Below are 21,942 nucleotides of genomic sequence, written 5' to 3' on the forward strand. Positions count from 1 at the left end.
TTGTTTTTTAAGGTCCCTCATCAATTCAAGGATGGTAATCAAATCCTGGAAGTCTCTGGGTATATTAGTTAGAGACTAATATTATTAGTCTTATTAGCTTCTCTGGAGAAACAGAACCATATTGTATGTATGTATGTATGTATGTATGTATGTATGTATGTATGTGTGTGTGTAGAAAATAAAGAATTAACTCACATGATTATGCAGGCTGACAAGTCCCAAGATCTGCATTCAAAATCTGGAGACTCAGGATAGCAGATGGTGAGTCTTAAGGCCTAAGAACCAGAAGAGCACATGTTAGCATTTGGTTCAAATTCTAGCAAGCTCAAGACCTGGAAAGAGTCAATGTTTCAGTTCAAGTCTGAAGACATAAAAACACCAATATCTCAGCCCACGTTAGTCAGGCAGAAGGTGTTTCCTTTTACTTTGCAAAAGGGTTGGGCTTTCTGTTTTATTCAGGCCTTCAACTGTATGGATGAAGCCCACTCACCTTTAGAGAGCAATTTGTTTACTCAGATTACGAATTCAAACATTGATCTCATCGCAAACATCCTCACAGACACAACCAGAATCATGTGTGGCCAAATATCTGGGTACTTCTTGGTCCAGTAAAGTTGATCCATAAGAGTTACCTATTACAGTGGACCATCAGTCTTGAGGCATGTTGCCAATCATCATACTAAAGTCATCTGGCTGGATCCAGAGAAAAAGTATCTTTCTATTCATCAAAAAAGTTAAATTCACTTCAGGCTATAACCTTCCCACTTCTCAATAGAATCCCATGAGGTCTGGGAGGCCCGTCAACCAGTCAAGTATCGAGGTGAATCCTTTTACAATCTTGTAGCCATCTGTGTCTATCATATCCAATATCCGTTTTTCTTTACTCTTGACCAAAAATGTAAGACCCTCTTTTTTTCCATCTGTCTCTTCCCATCCCTCCATTCTCCTATTTCTATCTACCTCACCAACTTTCTACTGAATTCACTACGACCACTCATCCATATTTACCTGGTCTCCTCCTACTTCATTGGTCATACATTTATCAGGTTCAGCTTCTTTGTCCAAATCATGAATCAGGGTGGGTACCAACTTGGCTTTCTTCTTATCACATAATTTCTACACAGTTTCTCTGATTAATCTCCTTCACTCTCATGGCTTTTTTTGTGGCCAATATCCTAAAGTTTCTTAAACTTGTATATCTAGCCCAGACTTTTCTTCTGTGATTCCCAAGGGTATATACAACCTTTAAACGATTATCTCCAGTTCACTATCTTGTGATAGTCTGACACTTCACCACCAAACTGAACTACTTCTCTCCTTTGCCTGACCAACAAAGATGCCATTTCTCTTATTTTCTAGCTGCAGCAAAATAGAACTACACAGCTTTTCTATTTTAAAATTAAAGGAATTTATGCAAAAATTTTACTAATTTCATGGAATTTCCCCCATGGCAAACAAGCACAGCGAGAGAAGCAAATCTTTCCCTGAATGATGGGCAATTGCTAAGTGATGCCTTGGCTGCCCTCAGTGCTGTTGTTTCATCCTTATCTCTTCTTGTCTCTTTCTTCTGTGCTTTATCAGCTCAGAAACAAGGCAGGAAACATGGCACTAAAGAGCAATTCTGGAGGATATGCCCCAGGACCATATTAGCCACGATTTCAATAAGTAATCAATCAATTGTTGAAATGTAGTTGACAATATTACCCAACAGTTTAAATTTCAATATTTAAGGTCAAAGATTGGCAAACTCTAAAATCAATGCTGTATCTGTATCTGTATAAATGCCAATGACTTACAAAACCAAAGCCAAACTTATAGATTATAAAAAAAAATTATATGGTATCGGGACACATTTAGTAACACCATAAAATCCAGACATGTTTAGAAAAGTCATTTCTTTTACTATTTGTTTTGCTTCTTTATTAGAATGTGCTAACTTCTACCCAATGAGTTGCCATCTGACAATCTGTTTTCTCAAATTATGGTCATGGATACCTGCATTCGATTCATCTGGGGTATGTGGTAGATGGTTCAGATTAGCTTACATACTACACACTAGAAGTGAGAGCAACTTTCCCAAGTCTCCCTTTCCTCTGGCTTCCATGTAGGAACTATCTTCTACCCATGAGAGTTTGTAAAGAGCCAACACATGAAGTAAAGGCCCTGTTTCTTCTACTTTCCCTATTTGTGCTACATGTAGGATTATGGATTTTCCTAGTTGCAGCTGTAGGAGATCCTTCTGCCTCTTTCACAGTGTTTTAGTGCGAACAGGGAAGGTGTGTGCCATCCATTCTGCTGTCATGTACTATGGCAGAGACTGCCTAATTCCCTTACATCCTGATCAAGGTAGGCAATGACGTTTCCTTTATGACCCAGTTCAGTGGTCATTTTGGAAGTCAAAATGGAAGTCAAACCTGGAATCTGGTTTGCAAACCCTCCCAATATTTTGTAAACATCTGATTGCCTCCTTTCTATCTCTGTCTTCTGAAACTACATGTGTTGTGTTTTTTTTTTTATCTGCAACCTAATGGACACAGAAGTTTTGTTTTGTTTTGTTTTATTATTGTTACCCCAGGAATCTTCATTTGAAACTATCTTCCTAGGACATCAGGTACACCGTGAAATTTGAGAACCTCTGTTAGGTCAAACATTTGGGGGGGGGGGTAAAAGTGTAAAAGGATCACCACTATGAACTAATAAGCCAGGCAATGAGCTTCAGTTTAAATTGACTCCTATTAAGCAGCCTCTTATTACCTGCATTGTCCAGAGCTCTCCTTCTGGTAAGTTCTTTATAAATAGATCACCATGTTGTATGTCCTGTTATTTCACTAATTTGGCTATGTCACAAACTCAGTGGCAGTCATTTATATAGACCAGTACATAATAGAACCTAACACAAGAGATCTTCCCAAGAGACAAACTTTATGTTGAACAGTCATGGTCTACAACAGTAACATTCTCTCCCCTAGGAAATTTGAATGTGAGACAAGAAGCAGACATTTGACTTGTATAGATGCAGAGAGCTCACAGAAAGAATGCTTTGGTATCTCTGAAGCCTCAGAAGTCATGACTTAAAAGATAAATCAGCCAATAACAACTATACTGCAGTAATAAATCCAGAGGCAGAACACAGCTGAAACACAACAAACCAGAATATAAAGATAACGAGCAAAGAACACCAGTTATATGGTGAGAAAGCCCATTAATGCTAATTGCTATAGAGGTGCTGTGTTCTGCACTATGTTCTAGATCCTGAGACTTAGCTCGACAACATGGTAAAACATTTCTAGATTTTTTTCAGTTTATTTATTTTGAGAGGCAGGGAGAGAAAGAGAGAGATAACTCGAGTAGGGGAGGGACAGAGAGAAAGGGAGAGAGAGAGAATCCCTGAGATAAACTGAGATGAAATCCCTTATGACCTGAGATGAAATCAAGAGTCAGATGTTTAAACGACTGAGCCACCCAGGCACCCATCTAGGTTTTTGTTGTTGTTGGTGGTGGTGGTTGTTGTTGTTGTTGTTACATAGTGGATGCTGTGGTATGCCAACCATGTCCCCTGCTTCAAGATTCATTCCTCCAGCTGCTGGGCTTATCAACTGTTAACATTTCTTATCCAAGTACTTCTTCAATCTTGGTCTCAGCTAAATAGAGCCACCTCGTCTGAGGTCATGTCCCCTTCCTGGAAACAATCCACATCTAATGACTACTCCATGCAGGGGTGTAAGCCCCAGCCTTCACTGACTTTTTGTTGTACATCTCTGCATAGTCATCCCATCTCTCATGGGACTGGTTGAGGCCCTTCTAATGGCAACAGTGAACCTCAACTTCTTCCTTTACCCATTCCTGTTGTCTTCACTCTCTCCCAGTTGTTGATCCAAAAAGCACATCCCAATAAATATCTGCATGCAAATTTCTATCCCAGAGTCTACTTCTTGGAGAACTCAACCATTGATAGATTTCTTCCCACGGAGTGTCCAACTGAAATAATCTAAGTAAGTATATCTCTGACTGTCCAAATAAAAAAAAAAAACTCCAAAAAACTATGTTTAAACAAAAATTATTTTTAAGTCTTAACCACGTAAATGTTTGAAGTATTTAAATTGCTGCAATCTGAGACTGATTTCCTCACAGTGTACTAGAATTATTTGCTGGAATGTCTTCAGTTTCTAGAATGATTACCCTAGAAAAATATTTCCTTCTCTTACAAATATGTTTATTGTTGTATCTAAGTTTCCCTCATTAACTTACCCATAAAATTGACTAAAATTAAGTACGTCAGTCATAAGTTTCTATCTTATAATAAAGCTCCTATCTTATAATAAATAAATTCCCAAGGAAACCAAGACTTTCAAAATTAAATACTTCTGTTTTACTAAATATAGCTAGGAATATGCTCATAAAAGACTGTATCGTACTTTACTTTCTTCATGTATAAAAAATTGATATTTCAGAATCTGTGAAAAAAGTTCTAACAGCTGTTGGTTCTTCTTCTGAACATAAAAATTGAGGAAAGCAAGCATGAAATAAGTATTCAACATAACAACTGAACAACAGTGAACATACTTTTAATAGATGTTTCCTAATATTGATCTAAGTTTGTTCAACAGCCAAGAAAATAATGTATCTGGTAGAGACTCATCTACAGATACAACTACTCATTGGACAAAATACGAATCAGAACAGCTAAAAAAATCAATTGGATGTGAATTAAGAATCTTTCAAAGTAAAATGTGAATTTAGGTTGCATATTATGCCAACAAATCTGGAATATTCTTTGTTGAGATTGCACGCTCTTCAAAGCCTTTAGTGTATATTTTCTTAGGAAATACTATGGTTCTCTTTAGGAACCCACTGTTATAAGAAATTCAAGTAGAACATCTGCTGATATGTATGCAGGATTTAATTATAGAGACCAGGAATACACATATTCAAATCCATACTAGTACCTCTACCTGATTAGCCTTCAAATATGTACACAAACTTTCAAATATAGCTAGCTCTGATAAAGTTTAGCTCACTTAATCATAAACATAAACTGATTTCTTCACATGGCTGCATTAAAATGTCAGTGTTTGGATAGCCAAAAGCAATTAAAACAATTTGAATATTTATACTGTGCCCAAAAGAGTGATACAAAAATACCCCAAATCCACCTTCCCGGTATTTCCACTTCTCGATATTGCCCTTAAACTACATCTGCTTTTTTTTTTCTTCCCTCATTCTAAGCCACCAAAAACCCTCCCCATAACTCTACTATCATTCATTGTCTTATCCTTTTCCTTCTTACACTCTCTGGCCTAGTCCGTTATGCATTTACCCTCCTCTCCCACTTCACACTCTGTCTTCCTCTTCCTCCTTTTCTTTGTATCTCCTCTTCCTCATCATTTCTTCATCTATATCTTTGTCTTCATCTTTTGTTTGTTTTTTCAACTTTACCAGTTACCTGGATTCTATAAGAAAATGGAGAAGCCAGGAAGCAACACTTGTTTCTCCACAGAAATGCTGGTCAGTGAGAAGAGATTTCACATACCTCCTGTTAGTATCATTTCTTTCATCCTAGTCACATACAACGCAAAGGAATTAAAAATCCGTCTGCATTCGAATTCAGAGACACTTAGTAAACAAAAATACTTAAACTTTCCTCAGCTCTGTCCTCAACTGTAAAATGGGAACATGATGACATAGATTATGTAATTCACAAAAACATGTGATAAAATGAGATAGTATGTGTCAATAAGCCACAAAAAATATAAACCTAAAATATTACTTATCTGATGAAACTTTCACCAAAAATTATACTGGCGATGATCTGCCATTCTTCTTTTTCTGCTAAAAATACTACAGTATAGCTATAGTAAAGGACACCCCCTTCTCACACTCAGTCCAAATAATTTAGGTAGATTTGAATCCTCTCTAACCTAAGGATGACCATGAGACGCAAGTTAATCACAGCAGCACTTCCACTTAGCCAATTTCAGGCATGAACAAATCAAAAAATTTAAACCAAAAAAGTCCAGAACTATTTTGCTTTTTAAGTAACACTACCTATTCTAATAATTTTTTTTTAAAAATAGAAATTATTTCTTACCCAAACAAACAGGTAAGAAATAAGGAGGGTATTATATTTCATACACTCAGAAAAATGGGCTAATGCAAGCATTGTATCACTAACATGTTTTTCAATGTAGCTCTTAGGGCACCATTCATAAGTGGAAAAAGAATAGAAAGGATCATTATGAATGAGAGATTTCAATGGCCTAGACCTAGAAGTAGAATATATATCTCCATCCACAGTCCACTGGCTAGAGTTCACTCTCATGTTCTTTCTTAGAAACTGTCGACCTAGAAAAACTTATCCATGACTACATTACACAATGGAAAGAAGAGAATGATTCTTTGGTGAAAAACAAATTTGCCATGATATTTACACTGTTGATGAAGAAAAGTTCTACTTCTCTACCTAAATTGAACCCAGGGACATGGAGAACTAAACTGCTAGAAGGAATTTTTGCATGGATCTTAGAAAAGGAGGAAAACAGAAGAAATCCTAATCATGTCATTGAGGCCCTGAATCAAAGTACAAAAGAGGCAAAAATAACCCTAAATGTGAAAAATACTTCCTCTTTTTTGGTCTAAGAATGTTTGACCTAGGATTTCTATCAAGAGTTAGTTAAGGGTCATGGCTATTTTAACCCAATGGTTAAAACCATTGACTGTTCAAAGCCTAATCCTCTTGCCTTTGACATTTACTAGCTGTGTGAGTGTTGGGAAAATTGTTAATCATTTTGAGCCCCTCTTCCTTAAATTGGGTTATACGCATCAAATTCTCAGGAGGGTGCTCAACATACAGTTAATGAGTAAGTGTGCAATAAATATTAGCTACATTTATTATTATAATAATTATTATTTCTATTCATTCTAAAGTACATGGCTTAGCTTTTCTTATTTCTTCTATAGTCTTTAGAGGGACATAAAATACACTGTTAGGAATTCAGAAGGGAAAGAAACTGACAAAGTCTATACTTATATCTTTTTATTCTTCCCAGTACCATATACCCTCCAGTTATCTTTTTACCTCTTTTTGTTTTATGCCTCCTGTATCTATATCACTGTTGCTTGTTACCCCTGACACAAACTACCTTCCACTGAGCCATCCCGACCAAAGGGCTCAGCCCTATATTCCTGCACCCCTAAGGAATCTTTCTGCAGATGCTTCACTAAAATGCACTGTTGCTCTCACTGGGTCTCACAACCATTTTAATACATAAAATAAAGGGTTATATTAGATGATGAAAAATGTTTTAGGACTAATTTAGTCCATAATTTAATAATATTTAGCAAACATTTATTAATCAATTATTAGAAATCACTCACAAGAGCTGGGATCTATGACATAACAAAAGAAGACAGAACTCACGGCCTTGAGGGACTCACATTCAAAGAAAATAAGTCAAAGAATTAAAAAACATGATAAATCATTTTTAGATGTAATAATGGAGGCCAGAGGCTTGTGACAAACCCAAGAAGGGCTGTGGCCTTTGTTGGTTAAGTGAGTAGGAAGGATCTTCAAGAATTGCTTCCTGAGAAGTTGGCACCTGACTTGATTCACAACTAGGATTACAAGGAGAAAACAAGACAAAGAGCAGACAGGGAGGTGGTTTAGCCATACGGACAATGTAAGTGAAGCCTTAGTGGAAAAAAATGATACATTTTGGGGAGAAAATTTCAAAGATTCTGACATATACAGTACCAGACAAGCAGGGTGGATATGAGAGATATGCAAGAGAGCAAAATTAAAGGCAGTATGGCTAAAACCTGTTCAGATGATTAAACACAGGAGCCATCAGGGGCAGAAAAAGAAAGAAAATCTGATAATGAAGAAGGATAGGAAGGGACTGAATAACTGGAGGCTCACTTCATGACAGACCTCAAAGCGTAACTATTTAAATTTATCTTTCCTGAGAAATCTTAGCTTCTGGCCAAGATGGAATAATAGGAATTGGATTTACCCTTCAGCCCCAAATGACTAGATAACAGACAAAATATATGCAAGAAAGTTTTGAAGACACTGGCCATCTGGCAATAAGACAGTGATCTCTAAGAGACAGAAAATAAATAAGAGAATCCTTAACTTACTATATGGAGAGAGATTGCAGTATGAGGCCCAAGGAGAAAAAAACAGGCACAGCCTGCAGGACTTTGAGACTTAGAAGAGGGAGCTCAGAGTGTAGGGAGAACAAGGTGACCTGAGTTCACAGAACAGAGTACTAGCAAAGGAAGAGCTGCACAGAGAACTTAGAATGCATATAGAGGAGTTCTTTTGAGTGTTCAGTAAAGTCTTGATCAACACCTATGTGAGAGGATACTATGGAAGGTTGGCAAAGAAACACCCACAAGAATAAGAGGGAATAGTATCTGAGACTCACCAGGTTGGGAATAGTGCCTATTACCAACAGTAAGGCTCAGAAACCTAGAATTCACATGCTATTGGACAAGCACGCAAAGAGTCTTGCTTCAATAGTGGGAAATAATTAACCACCGAGTAAACACTATTCTGACCCCACCTAGTAAAACTTAAATCAGGATCTGAAAGAATCAAACTATTTCTAAGTGACTTAATAGCTTCTGTGCAAGAAAGATTTAACATACCAGGCCTGACTGCTATCCTTTGAAAGGTGTGCATACAAGGTTGGCATTGGCTGGTATCTGTGAATTTGGGTTTAGGGACAGTTCCCACCATTAACTGATAAGAGCAACTTGCTGTGCCTAAACTGACTGAACAAATAATATGATTTATACCGAACATCTTCTCTCTTTCTGGCACTCTGAAATCTGTGTACTTGACAAACTGGGGGTGTTTCCCTGATTGGCAATATTTCATACGTGTCACAACTCATTGCTGGGGGCCTTAAATGCATCCTGTGTGATTCCACTCTGGAAGGATTCTCGGAAACTTGGGCCTTATTTCCCTCAGACTTTGTCCAATGTGCTTTTATTCTTTGCTGATTTTTTAAAATCCTTCCTTACAGTAAATCAGTCTTGAAAGTATGACTCTGTGCTGAGACCATGTGTTTTCCTAGATAATCACTGAAACTTGGCCTGGTCTTACAGACCCCCAACACAGCATCTAAACAAAAAACTCAAGAATACCTGTAAGACTTTAAAGTATACAAAATCTAATAGGGTAAAATCTAAAGTGACTGCCAGATAATAATAAACTACTAGGCAAACAATAAAGCAGAAAAACTTAAGATATAAGGAAGAAAGAAAAAAATCAATTAAAAATCACCCAGAATGGATAGATGTTAGAATCAGAGGACAGGGAATTAAGACAATTAGTGTAAGTGTATTGCATACACTCAAATATAATAAATATATTAAGACATGGAATATATTTATAAAAGACCAAAATAAATATTCTGGAAAATGACACACAAATGTCTGAGATAAAATATCGCTGGATAGAATTAAGAGAAGATTAGAAATTACAGAAGAAAAAACATGAGCAGTAGGACTTTAAACAGTCAAAATATATGTACCCTGGAGTGCGTGGAAGAAAGAGAAAAGGTTAAGAAGAAAAACATTATAAGAAATAATGCCTCCAAATTTTTCAAACCTAATGAAAACTATACACCAAAGGATCCAAGAATCTCAGCAAACTTCAAGCATAAGAAATGTGAAGAAAACTACACAAAGGTATATTATCAAATTTCACACAACATGTAATAAAGGAAAAATCTTAATAGCATACAGAGGAAAAAGCTCCATTACAGAGGAATACATGTAAGAAATTCCACAGATTTCCTATCAGAAACAATGTAAATGAGGAGACAATGGAGCAACAAAATCAAAGTACATTAAAAAAAACTATCAATCCAGAATTTTATGTTTATGTAAATTTTCCTCAAAAATTGAAAGCAATAAAGGCTTTTGAGAAATTAAAAGTTGAATGAATTCATCATCAAATTCTCACTAAAAGAAATGCTAAAGGAAGTTTTTTAGGTGGAAGAGAAATGATACCAGATAAGAAACATTTGCCAAAGGAATGAAGATAATAGGAAATGGTAATGATGTGAGAAAATATAAGACATTTTCTCATTACATTACTTTAAAATAAATTGACTGCTCTAACAAAAATAAGAACAATGCAGTATTGTGGTTTATAACATAAATAGTAATAAAATATATGGCAACAATGGCAAAAAGACCAATAAGTAAGGAGTGGAACAAAACTTTTGTAATATTCTGATATTTTACATAAAATGTTATAATAACACTTTAAGTTAGATTTTAATAAGTTAAGATGTATAGCATAAGCCATAAATAACCAATAAAAAAGAATTATAACCTAATATGTTAGGGAAAAGAGATAAAATTCTAAGACTACTAAATGAACAATGACAACAAAAAAGCATAAAAATTCACAATAACAGATGGACAAATGGAAAACAAGTAGCAATTTTAGATTTAAACCTAATCACATCAAAAATCCCACTAAATGTAAATAAACAAAGTAATCCAATCAAAAGACATAGAATGATCATAGGGTATTAAAAAAAAAAAAAAAAAAAGCAGGGCCCACTACAGGTTGTTTGGAATATTTGTAAAGTAAATTACACAATTATACATAACCCATTGGTTAAAAAGAAATGAAAAGGTAAATTAGAAAGAAATTTTAACTGAATCAAAATGAAACCACAAGATACATCACTAAGACAATACATGGGGTCAATTTATAGTCTCAAATCAGTGGCCTCAGCTTTCACCCTAAAAAATTAGAAAAAGGTTAGCTAAAAGTAAGCAGAAGAAACAAAAATAAATACCAATTAGCAAATTTATTGACTTCATTATCACATCATTTCCTTTACTAAAATGCTTAAATCTGATTTTCAAGTAACACATGTGAAACCTAAAACTTCCCTAAAACAGTATATTAGAAAAAGCAAAAAACAAAAAACACACCTATAAAATTGCATATACTTGATTCCAGCAATTCCATTATTGGTCATTCATGCTATGGAAATGATCTTAATGGATTAAACTATTGTACAAAAATGTTTACTACCACAATATTTATAATAGCAAAACTTGGAAACTATCTGACTATCCATATAATGGGAGAACGATTAAATAATCTTTGTGTATCAACTCAATAGGATGTGATGCAGCCTTTACAAATCATGATTGGAAAGTCTGATAGTTGGAATTCTTATTAATAATCATAATTACAACTATTTTCCCCTTCCCTTCCCCCATGGAGAGGGAGGGAGGCAAAGCACAAGAGACTCTTAAATACAGAGAACAAACTGAGAGTGGATGGGGGTGGGGGGAGAGGGGAAAATGGATGATGGGCATTGAGGAGGGCGCTTGGTGGGATGAGCACTGGGTGTATGTAAGCCAATTTGACAATAAATTATATTAAACATTTTTTAAAAATAATCATAATTACAATTAGTTCAACATAGCACTAGAAAAAGAATGATCACAAAGACTTCAAATATCCTATCCTTTCCATCTAACCACCACAACTTTGCCCATGCACATGCCATAGCTTGCCATAAATGAAACAACGTACAAACACAACTGAATGTGAATATACAGATACTGGTAAGCATTGAAAGTGAAAAGCCACATGGTGAGATTTAGGATTTTCTTCTGAATGTGTAAATTCCTATTGGTTTTTGGACAATAATTTCACTTTAAATGAAGAACAGTACTACGCTTTTCCCAATTCATCAGGGGTTTAAGTGACATGAATGATCACCCTTGAGCAGTCATCATGGCAGTACCTACACTATAGCAGAAAATTCTGAGAACTGAGGTATTTATCCATTGATAATTCAACATCCTGACCATCCCTTCTCAACCTTCCCAATAATCACTGTATAAAAATCATATAGATAATTGAAACATATTTTTTCCCTTCAATAATCATTTCAACTCTCAGCTCACTTTGCTATTTAAAATCTGTTTCAGTAATGTTCCTTCAACTTTAATTACATATGAACCACCTGGGGATCTTGTTAGAAGGCAGACTTTGGTTTGGTAGATTAGGATGGGGCCTGAGAGTCTTCATTTATAACGAGTTCCCAGGTGATGCCAATGCTGCTGGTCCAAAGACCATACCTGAGTGACAAATCACTCGGGACTTGAGTAATTTACTTATCTGGTGACTCTTGATCATTCATATACTCATATATGTGTGTAAACGGACACACAAATATTTTAATTGTTACGTCAGTTTTAACCATCACCATCAAGGAAGTTTTGGAAAGCTACCTACTGCTTCTAAATTCTTTCTAAATGAAGGAAAGAAAGGTGGGGTGGGGGGAGAGAAAAAAGATACAGACAATGAAAAAAAGAAGGAAGGAAAGAAGAGAGAAAAAGGGAGAGAGGGAAAGAGAAAAACTGTTGAGTTAGTTGATGCTTGAAGGAAGCTTAAGTTGAACAATGATAAAAACAAAATCTGGTTGCAAGTGCTTATAAAGCATCAATAAACTCCAGTAACTCTGCTGATGGAAAAAAAAAATACATGTTCATTTCTCAAATTACGAAACTCTGAAAAGAAATAAAGGAGAAAGTAAATCCTTGTAATACAATCAATAAGACATAACATTTGCATATACATGTATATATTATGTTAAATAAATGTCTTTTAATATGAAAAGATACATATTAACACTGTATATCATTGGTTATTTTTGTAGAATTGCAATCAACATACCATATTTGTATCTTTGCCTTTTACTTTTATAACAGCATATATGTTCCCTGAGGTCCAAGACTGTGCCTTTGATGTTTTATATTATTCTAACAGTGCCAATTAACATTGTTAAGCATTTATTGTATTCTAGAAATTACACTAAGAACTTTGCAGATATTATTACAGATATTATATCATGAGTATCCTTATAACAAGAATAAGTAAAAACTACTGTTAATTGATTATGAATACAAATCGTATTTCAGGAGTCTGAAAATTAAGTTTTAAGTAGGGGGTTTTCATTTCTGGTAACATCAGTTTGATACACTGAACGAAACCCAAAAATTCTGGATTAAATATTTAAAAAACATGGAGGTGCCATTCCGAGGCCAGAAAAAGAGACGCGCAACAGCAATGTAGGCACGAGCAAAAGGACTTTAGCTTAAGCCATCTGTAAATCCATGGCGATGGAGCTTCAGTTTAAATGGTCATGATTATGGGGCACAGAAAATAAAGTCAGACTGGAGAATTTCACATGAAGCTAGGACTCAAAACGGCTATACCTGGCTATACTTTTTTTTTTTCCCCAGTCACATTCACCAATTTATTTATTCACATTCTCTACTCCCAGAAAAGGGGCAGAGAACTGAAATAATCATACAGCTCAGTTCAACGTTCATTATTCTTTTTGGTTTTTGTTTGTTATTTGTGGGGGGGGGGGGTGCAAGGTTATTTTTTTTAATTCTAGTTAGTTAATATATAGTGTAACATTGGTTTCAAGAGTAGAATTTAGTGATTCATCACTTACATATAACATAGCATTTATATTATATATATATTTATTTATTAGGGGCATTATTGAAGAGATAATGGCTTGGAATATTCTAAATTAAAGAAACACACCTCCTCAACTATTTCATGTGCTGGTTAGTTCCCAAACATAATAAAAATAAGTCCATACTTATACACATTGTATTCACGCTGCAAAGCATCAGAGACAGGTTAAAGGTATTAAAAGCATCCAGAGAGATAGACAAAATGTCTACCAAAAAAAAAAAAAAAAAGTTTTAAACTACCTTTCCATGATAGAAGTCAGTGGAACCTACAAATTGCTAATACAAAATTACTAGGCAAAACTATTCTTCCCCCCAACCCCAAGAAGACGGTCAAATAAAGATATTTTAAAGCTACCAAAAAGTAAATGTTGATTCCCAGTCGAGAATTCCCTGGTGAAATCTGGAACTGGTCTTGCCCCGGAAAGTGGGTTAGGAGAGACGGAACACAGAAGCCGGCCTCCCCAGACCGGTCGGCAGCGGTTTTAACAAGGAAGTGAACTTACTTTAGGAGGCTTATCTCGCCCAGCAGCAAGATGAGTAGATCTCTGAACCTGCCGGCCAACATCCTAAAAGTTTATCTGGAGGCCTCAAGGTTTCCTCCAGCATGGCAGCCCCCTGGTCACAACACTCTGGTCTCTCAAGGCTGCGTCGCGGAGAATCGCCCCCCTCGTATAGCTGTGGGCGGAGCATGCTCTCCAAAGGCAGGGAACGAACGAGGAGCTTGCACTTGCCTGGAACCGGGCGGGTCAACTGGAGGTCGTGCTCTCTCTGGGTGACCTCCTCCAACACTCCAGCCATGGCGACCGACTGGCGGTTACAATCTTACACACCCCAATATGCCCTGAGCAGTCAGTAAGGGGCTTTATTAGCACGGAGGTGGCTCATTGGGCGCTATCTGCCTGCATTGGAGGCGGTGGCTGCAACCGCCGTAATAGAAATACATGCCAGAGAAAACACAGATTGAGACAATGAGTAACAACTTTTTTCCCACTAAGAACCCTAGGATCTGCATCACTGATTTAGTAGGTTTCCTACCTAGGCTTGGGGTTGGGGCATTCAGGGCATTTACTTGTGTCCTCATGCAATTTAGTAAAGATGATACATTCGACTCATCGATGTGTGAACACAGCGCATTCTGTTTGGATAACAGCACAGGTTACTTCGTGCGACGCCTGGTCATTATTAACGAGGGCTGATGTATTTTGGAGGACAGCTGTTTTCATCCCAGACATTTCGGGGTTTAGCAAGGACAGGCTCTGTTGGCTGTCATTTATGTTTTGCTGGGTGAATTTTGGGTGCTATAATATCCCCTAGGCCAATAGAGGGAAAAGAGATCGTGGCCAAATTAGTGTATCAGTGGGAAACAGAGTGTAGCATCCTGATCTTGAAGAGAGGGAGGCTGGCAGCTTTAGGGATTTGACCTGGGTGTGCACAGCATAAATGTAGGCCAGGGCAGGCAGTGCTGTCAGGCCTGAGGAGACGGACTACGGGTGGGATACGCCAGACCTGGACCCCCGTCTTCTCCCGTCTTTCAATGGTGCGTGTTTCATTTCAGTTCTAGTGTATTTCAACAGGCCTGGCTTGCGGCAGGACAACAGGATCCCAGGAGAGATTAAGTAGTTCCCCCTCACCCAGGGGTTTGAAGTAACTCACCCATCTCCACGGGACATTCCACCACAAATTCTGGTAGACAATTCTTCCCAGGCATGATGAGACTTGGTATTCTCAGCAGCACAGTACCTTGGTCCATGTTACCATGGGGTCATGGCTGTTTCCTATGACTTCCAGACCTTTACATGTTGGGTACCTCAGCAGGGTTCCCCAATCTCTCCTATGGGGTCACAAGTCCTACTGGTTGATCATTCAAATTGAGGACATAAGACCCCAAGAATTAGACAGCAGTAACTGACAGACAAGATGGGTTCCCTCATGTCAAGGGTGAGAAACTAAAATTTTGATCAGATCAAATAAGCTTGAGGAACAAAACCAGTCAGAACAGCCTGGGGTGACAAACCTGCATAGAAGTCAGCAAAATTCACACAAAGACCCCTGCAACACATCCTGTCATGCTCTTCAGTGGCTGCCACATCATGAAACTGCTACCACAAGGGGTGAGCTGCATCCTGCTTGCCACTCTGATCCTAAAGCTTGCAGTTTGGGACTTGAGTCTGACCAGTGTCCATAAAGGGCCCAGAATTTGCAGGATTTGCCTATTTAACCCAGAGCTTAAAACTTCCCCTTTGGAGAGTTCTTTCAGTTTGTAGCCAAAAGTCGGGTCTCCCCAGTTTGCAAACTACATGGCAATAAAACTTTTCCTTGCCTCTGACTAAATCCTTGCATTCGGGATTTTTTTTTTTTTTTGGTTGGCAAAATGTATTAAAACCTAGGATAGTACCTCAGTCCACGTAGCCAAGATGGTTTTACTTGTTAGTAATTCAATCTGCTGCTTTAATATTCCATTCTTCCTTTCTACCAACCCTGCTTCTTTTGGGTTATGAGGGATATAGACCTTCCATTCAGTGTCATGTTCTTTTGCTCAATCTTGCACATCAGAACCTTTAAAGTGTGACTCAGTCAATGTCTATTCGACAAAGGTATTCACACATGGTGCTCAGTTTCTCTAATTCCCTAATGGTGACAGCCTGGCTTGCAAGGCAACAAGGGAAACCTGTTAGGCCAGATGTGGTGTCCACAAAAACCAAGGCATAGTTTTGATTGAACCATCACTTGAAGTGAGGGGGCCAATATAATCAAGTTGCCAATCCCTCACCAGTTGGGCATTCTGGTGGATGGCCCTAGACTCCTTTAGGAGTTGCCTTGGGTGTTTAGAACATACATGGGCATGCTGCTAAGGCATTAAACAAATCCCTGTATTTCAAGGGCACTCTGACATCCTCGACAATACCCCATCCCACACGAGTGCTGTGGTGACCACTTTTCTATGCATCCAATCTGTTATATCTACTGAGGGGTCACTTGCTAGGTAGGGTCGTACCCAGGCTAGGGTGTCAGCTTCTTGGTCAGCAAGGAATAATAGCACTTTTCGAGCTGAGATGTGGAAAACAGAACTGCCTCAGGCTCTTGCAGATGAAGCCAAATGTCTTTCCATATATCTCTACTGAACAAGGGCTAGTTCATGGTCATTCACTCCTCGACTTCCCATTGTCCAAAGCCATAGGCCTAATCTCTTGAGAGCAGCTCGACTGAGGGTGCAAAGGGTTAATGGTCAGGGTTCATGAGTGATCACCAGCCAAACTACTCAGAGTTCAGCCCCCTGTCTGCTGTGGTTCGTTCCTGTTTCCATCCAGATGGTGTCAGTGTTGGGCTGAATAGTGATTACAATCCTTGTGGATGGTTTGCCCCAGTTACACCCATCTGTAGGCATCAGTGGAAATTTCCCCCACTTCCTCTCTTTAGGCCACAGGAACCCCAGGGGTAGGAGCATTTGGAGAATCCATATACTCTACAGGGCCTAGTAGCACCCGCAATTCTGTGTGTGTGTGTGTGTGTGTGTGTGCACATGTGTATGCTACTGGTGATGTTTCTCTGGAAAACCCTGGACAGAGGTAGTGGGAGACATTAGTGGTTGTAGCTATGAAAAGATAGCATGAGGGATCCTTGTGATTAAAGTATTCTGTATCTTAACTGTGGTAATGTTCTTGTGAACATTTTGTGAATTTTACTTGTGATAAAATTGTATAGAATTACACACATGCACACACAAATGACTGTATGTAAATCTGGTTAAATCTGAATAATAGATGATAATAATAAATTGATAGATGATATTGTCTATTTCCTGGTTTTGATACTATACTCTCTTCATGAAAATATTATCCTTAGGGAAAATAGGTGACGAGTACATGGGATGTCTCTTTGCTATTTTTTATAACTGCATTTAGGCTATAATTGTCTCCAAAAATTTTTAAAGTAATTTTTCAAAAAAATATATAAAATGGATGATACCATGTTCCAGGGTAAGATGCAAAGTTATTATGGGAACTTGCAAAGCTCTTTGAAATCTAATTCTGTTACCTCAGCTGTCCATCCATCTCCAGATTACAAAACAGGTTTAAGTTATGGGGTAAAAAATTGATGTTAAGAAGATAGCTGTTGGTGAGGGCTGTGGATTATTTCAGGTCCAAGATTCTCCCAAGTCACCCAAGAGAGGTGACATGTGTCTGTCTCTCATCTGAAGTCTAGGAAAGAAACTACAGTGGGACCACTCAGAGGACCTGATATTTGTCCATTAACGGTTATTGGACACAAAGGGCCAGTGTCTATCTCAGGCTTGAATTTCACATGGTAGGAATGTGTGTTTGGCTTACTGCTCTGCAAAGGTACAGAGAGAGTTTGCTGCTTTCAGGGCACTGTTCCAACATTCCTGGAGTTGTTTGGGGAAAAAGAATACCTAGGTGTTTACTATGAACAAAAGATGCAAGAATGAACAGAAGATAGCTGGGCCTAACACTGAAAACTCAGTAGTTAAAGGACTCCTGGCTTGCCAAAATACATGTGCATTTGGCTGCATCAAGGAAAATGCAGGAAAATCCCTAGGGATGGGGCCGTGTCCCTTAAACTCTCAGATAGTCAGTGGTAAATACTTGTCAAATCTAGATGCTAAATTATCTTTCATTTTAGACTGTTAAGAACTTTGTACATCCTTCCCCATGCCCCTGACCTTCCTTCCTTAAAAATACTTCATGCTTTTAAATCATTTGCCTATTTACTCTTTGATCAGATTCTCCACTGTTGCTCAGTTCTGTTCTAAATTGCAGAAAACTCCATTCCCCAAGAACTTGCCCGTCTTCATATGGGCCCTGGTATCTAATGATTGTTGTTTCACAGTGGCTATTGGTGGGAAAAGAAAATCACACATAAAGCAGAAAGTAAAAAGCACCAATACCTATTAATGGAAGGAGCTAAAAACCATTCACCATACATAAATCCAGGCATGTGATAGCCCAATAGATTTAAATGAAAGATCCAGCTCAATGGGAGCCACTTTTTCTTTGTAAATGTAATAAGGTGAGTTAGTAAGAAAAGGGCTGACTAGTATCAACATCTCCTCCTCCCAGCTCCCACACTTGGGATAGAAGCCAACAATACTATTTAAAACAAATAAATTTTAGTAATTTCTAATAAGTCCGGTCTTTGTTTTTGGAAATATCACATTGAAATACATTCTTGGATGTGGATACATGCAATAAATAGAAAGTAGAGATGCATAGCACTGGAGATGTATCAATCAACTTATCTTTGTTGCCTAATGTAGTAGACAACACTCACAATTAGCATTGTTGAAAGAGCAACCAAGAACTGGAGACAGGGTTCAAAACAAGTAGCAAGATAGCTTAAGACACTGGATGAATTATCAAAAAATATTTACTGTCTTTCTGGGAGCTAACTTTACTTACAGCATTGGATTCCATTTTGGTTTGTCTACTGTGTTTTTTGTTTTTTTAATTTTCCTTAATGTTTATTCATTTTTGAGAAACAGGGAGGGACAGAGGGTGAGTGGGGGCAGGGCAGAGAGAGAGGGAGACATAGAATCCGAAGCAGGCTCCAGGCTCTGAGCTGTCAGCACAGAGCCCAATGTGGGGCTCAAACCCACGAACTGTGAGATAATAACCTGAGCCAACGTCGGATGCTTAACCGAATGAGCCACCCGGGAGTACCATATCTATCATGTCTTTTTAAAACATGATGCACGTTACATCCTCTCACACGCTATACACTTCCCCAGCTACAATGTAATTGTCTTAAATATTTTATTTTCCTACATCTAGAATGTAGGAAAGTGTGTTATGATTTTTGCTTCCACAGACCTGGAGGCCCTCCAAAGAGAAGGGGTTAGAGCTGTTTCTTGAAGGCTGGATCTCAGGCATGAAAACCTGAGCATTTTCTCCAAATGGCATGGACTGAGGAGAATGTCTGAACTGAGGACATTCAGATGGAGGAAGCCTCAATAATAATTGAAATAGAATTTTTACTTCACTGTGCAGCTTTGTGGTCAGATTAATCGATAATTTTATTTAGAAAAAAAATGTGACTTCTATTGTACCTTACTGGGATTGCAAATTCATATTCAGAATTAAGTTCATAATGCTAACACTACTTTTAAAAATATGTGTTAAATACTTTACAGATTTTATGTAATTTGAATGATTTCATAGAACTTTTGGTTGGCTCCTGTACCGTCTGTATAGCTTATAATGCCGTCCACCCATCCCCAACTATGTCCCTGTCCCCACAGAAGGCTTACTAGTCATTTTCTATACTGTGATATTTACCACCCTCTCAGACAGTGGTTCTCAACCTTAGGAACTTAAAAATACTGAATCACCCGAGGAACTTAAAACTACTGATGTCTTAGCACCAACCCACAGAGATTCAAACTTAATTAGACAAAGTATTTCTAAAATTCCCTAGGTGCATCTAATGTACTGCCAAGATACCTTACTTGCATGTGTTCTGACTTGAGGCAATCAAAATTCTCAGGGAATCTGACTTAGGATAAGAGAAAGAAAAGGGTTGGCTCACTTCGGTGGGTTAGGTCTTATGCTCCTGAATAACAGGAGGAGTCAAGAAGTGGACAAGAGAAACAAAATATGTCCGCAATGAGAAGAAGAAGAAAACAGTCACTAGGAGAAGCACAGGGGTGAGAGTAGGAACCCTGCAGGAATCCATTTTTGTTACTCCAACCAAAGGAGTCCTGATTCGATGGTTCAGTTCAAAACCTCCTGCTCATTAACCTATAAATACAAATGATGCTGCCACTACAAATGTCACTCATTGCCCAATGGACTCATTTGGCATTTAAACATTTATGCTCTGTGTTTGAATCAATGCAGGCCATTTTACCCAAGATATATAGATGCTAGGTCATAAAAATTGGATATTATAACTAATACTCAAAAGTCCCAACATAGTAGGAATTTATTGTTGATAATAACTTATTTTGTGATTAAACAGGCTACTTACCTTAAAAATGAAGTTGGCGAGCATTGGTAAAACAAGTAATCTGATTGAAATAAATGAAACATAACATGAAAAGAATACCTGGTATCATATTTTACCTAGAGGAAAATGTATCCATCCCTTTTCTCAATCCCTACACAAAATGTTGTTTGACTCACAAAACATGAGTTATTCTCTAGATGAATGTGTAAGTTGGGTCACTGTCACCACTTCGAGGGACGGTGTCTAAGTCGGAACCCTCTTAATACCTGTTCCATGTCCACAACACATTAGAAGAGGCTCAATGAATCTTTTCTTGCTGAAAGTAAAATTTCCTATTCTAAAAAAATTACAAGCTCCTCTGGGACAACAGCTGAGTTTTTCACTTCAGTCATTACATCTAGCACAGTGCTTTGTGCAGAATAGAGACTTTATTAATGAATCTGTTTAAATGAATAGATGAGGATCAGTTCAGCTTTTATATACCACTTGTACATATTAAAGATAAATTTTAGCACCAAGCCTACACATGAGGAGAAGTGATAGTTTTTACAATGCCATTTACAGTAACGTTTGAATTCGATTAACATCTCTACTTCCCATATTGTAAAAATGCAATCCACACACCTTTTATTTGTAATTTACTCTCTTCTAGTAATAGTTGTTGTTCATATTGTAAATTTGCTAGTCCCAATGAGAACACATGGGAAAAACCTTAAATCATTACCCAATTCCACTGACATCCAAAGACTGTTTGATGCTCTAGTACAAGTCTTACTGGCACAAACATATGAAGACAGAAGACAAAAATGTGTTTGTAATGGTCACATAAACATTTTAAGCTTTTATTAGGGAAAAATCATGTTTTGTTAATTCAGTGAAATGATTTCTTTTGACAGAAAAAAGTCCATTTTCCATTCTCTTGGGAATGTTTAGAATATTAACAGAGATAGTAACCCAATATTTCTTCAAATGCAGCATTTTGGATTGATGAAAATGTGTATATATTATTAAACGATATTGGAATTTCAAAGTTTTTAAAGACATTTTTTTCCAATGATAGAGATCGAAAGCAAAACACTAAGTTAGAGTTACAAATCTACACTCTCATAGATATGGGAATAATATATTTTGTTCCATCAACATGTCTACTTTACATTATTCAGCACAAAGCTTTGTGAAATAAGAATCATGGGAATATAAGAATATAAAGGAAAAGGGTACAAATAACAGCTTCATAAACTGAGAAATGTACATAAATAAATCATGTATATGTGGGCAGTTTGCTTAGCTGGCAAGAAACAAAATATGGAAAATCTGCTTGTTAAACAATAACTACAGAGTGTGCTTTTATGATGTTTTTCACCACAGTAATTCATATTAGAGATAGAAGCAGTTGCATGTTAAATAAAATCATTGAGCATTGTTCCCCTCGCATTGCAA

Source organism: Acinonyx jubatus, chromosome A1 (assembly GCF_027475565.1).
Source record: "Acinonyx jubatus isolate Ajub_Pintada_27869175 chromosome A1, VMU_Ajub_asm_v1.0, whole genome shotgun sequence".
NCBI classification, from domain to species: Eukaryota; Metazoa; Chordata; class Mammalia; order Carnivora; family Felidae; genus Acinonyx; species Acinonyx jubatus.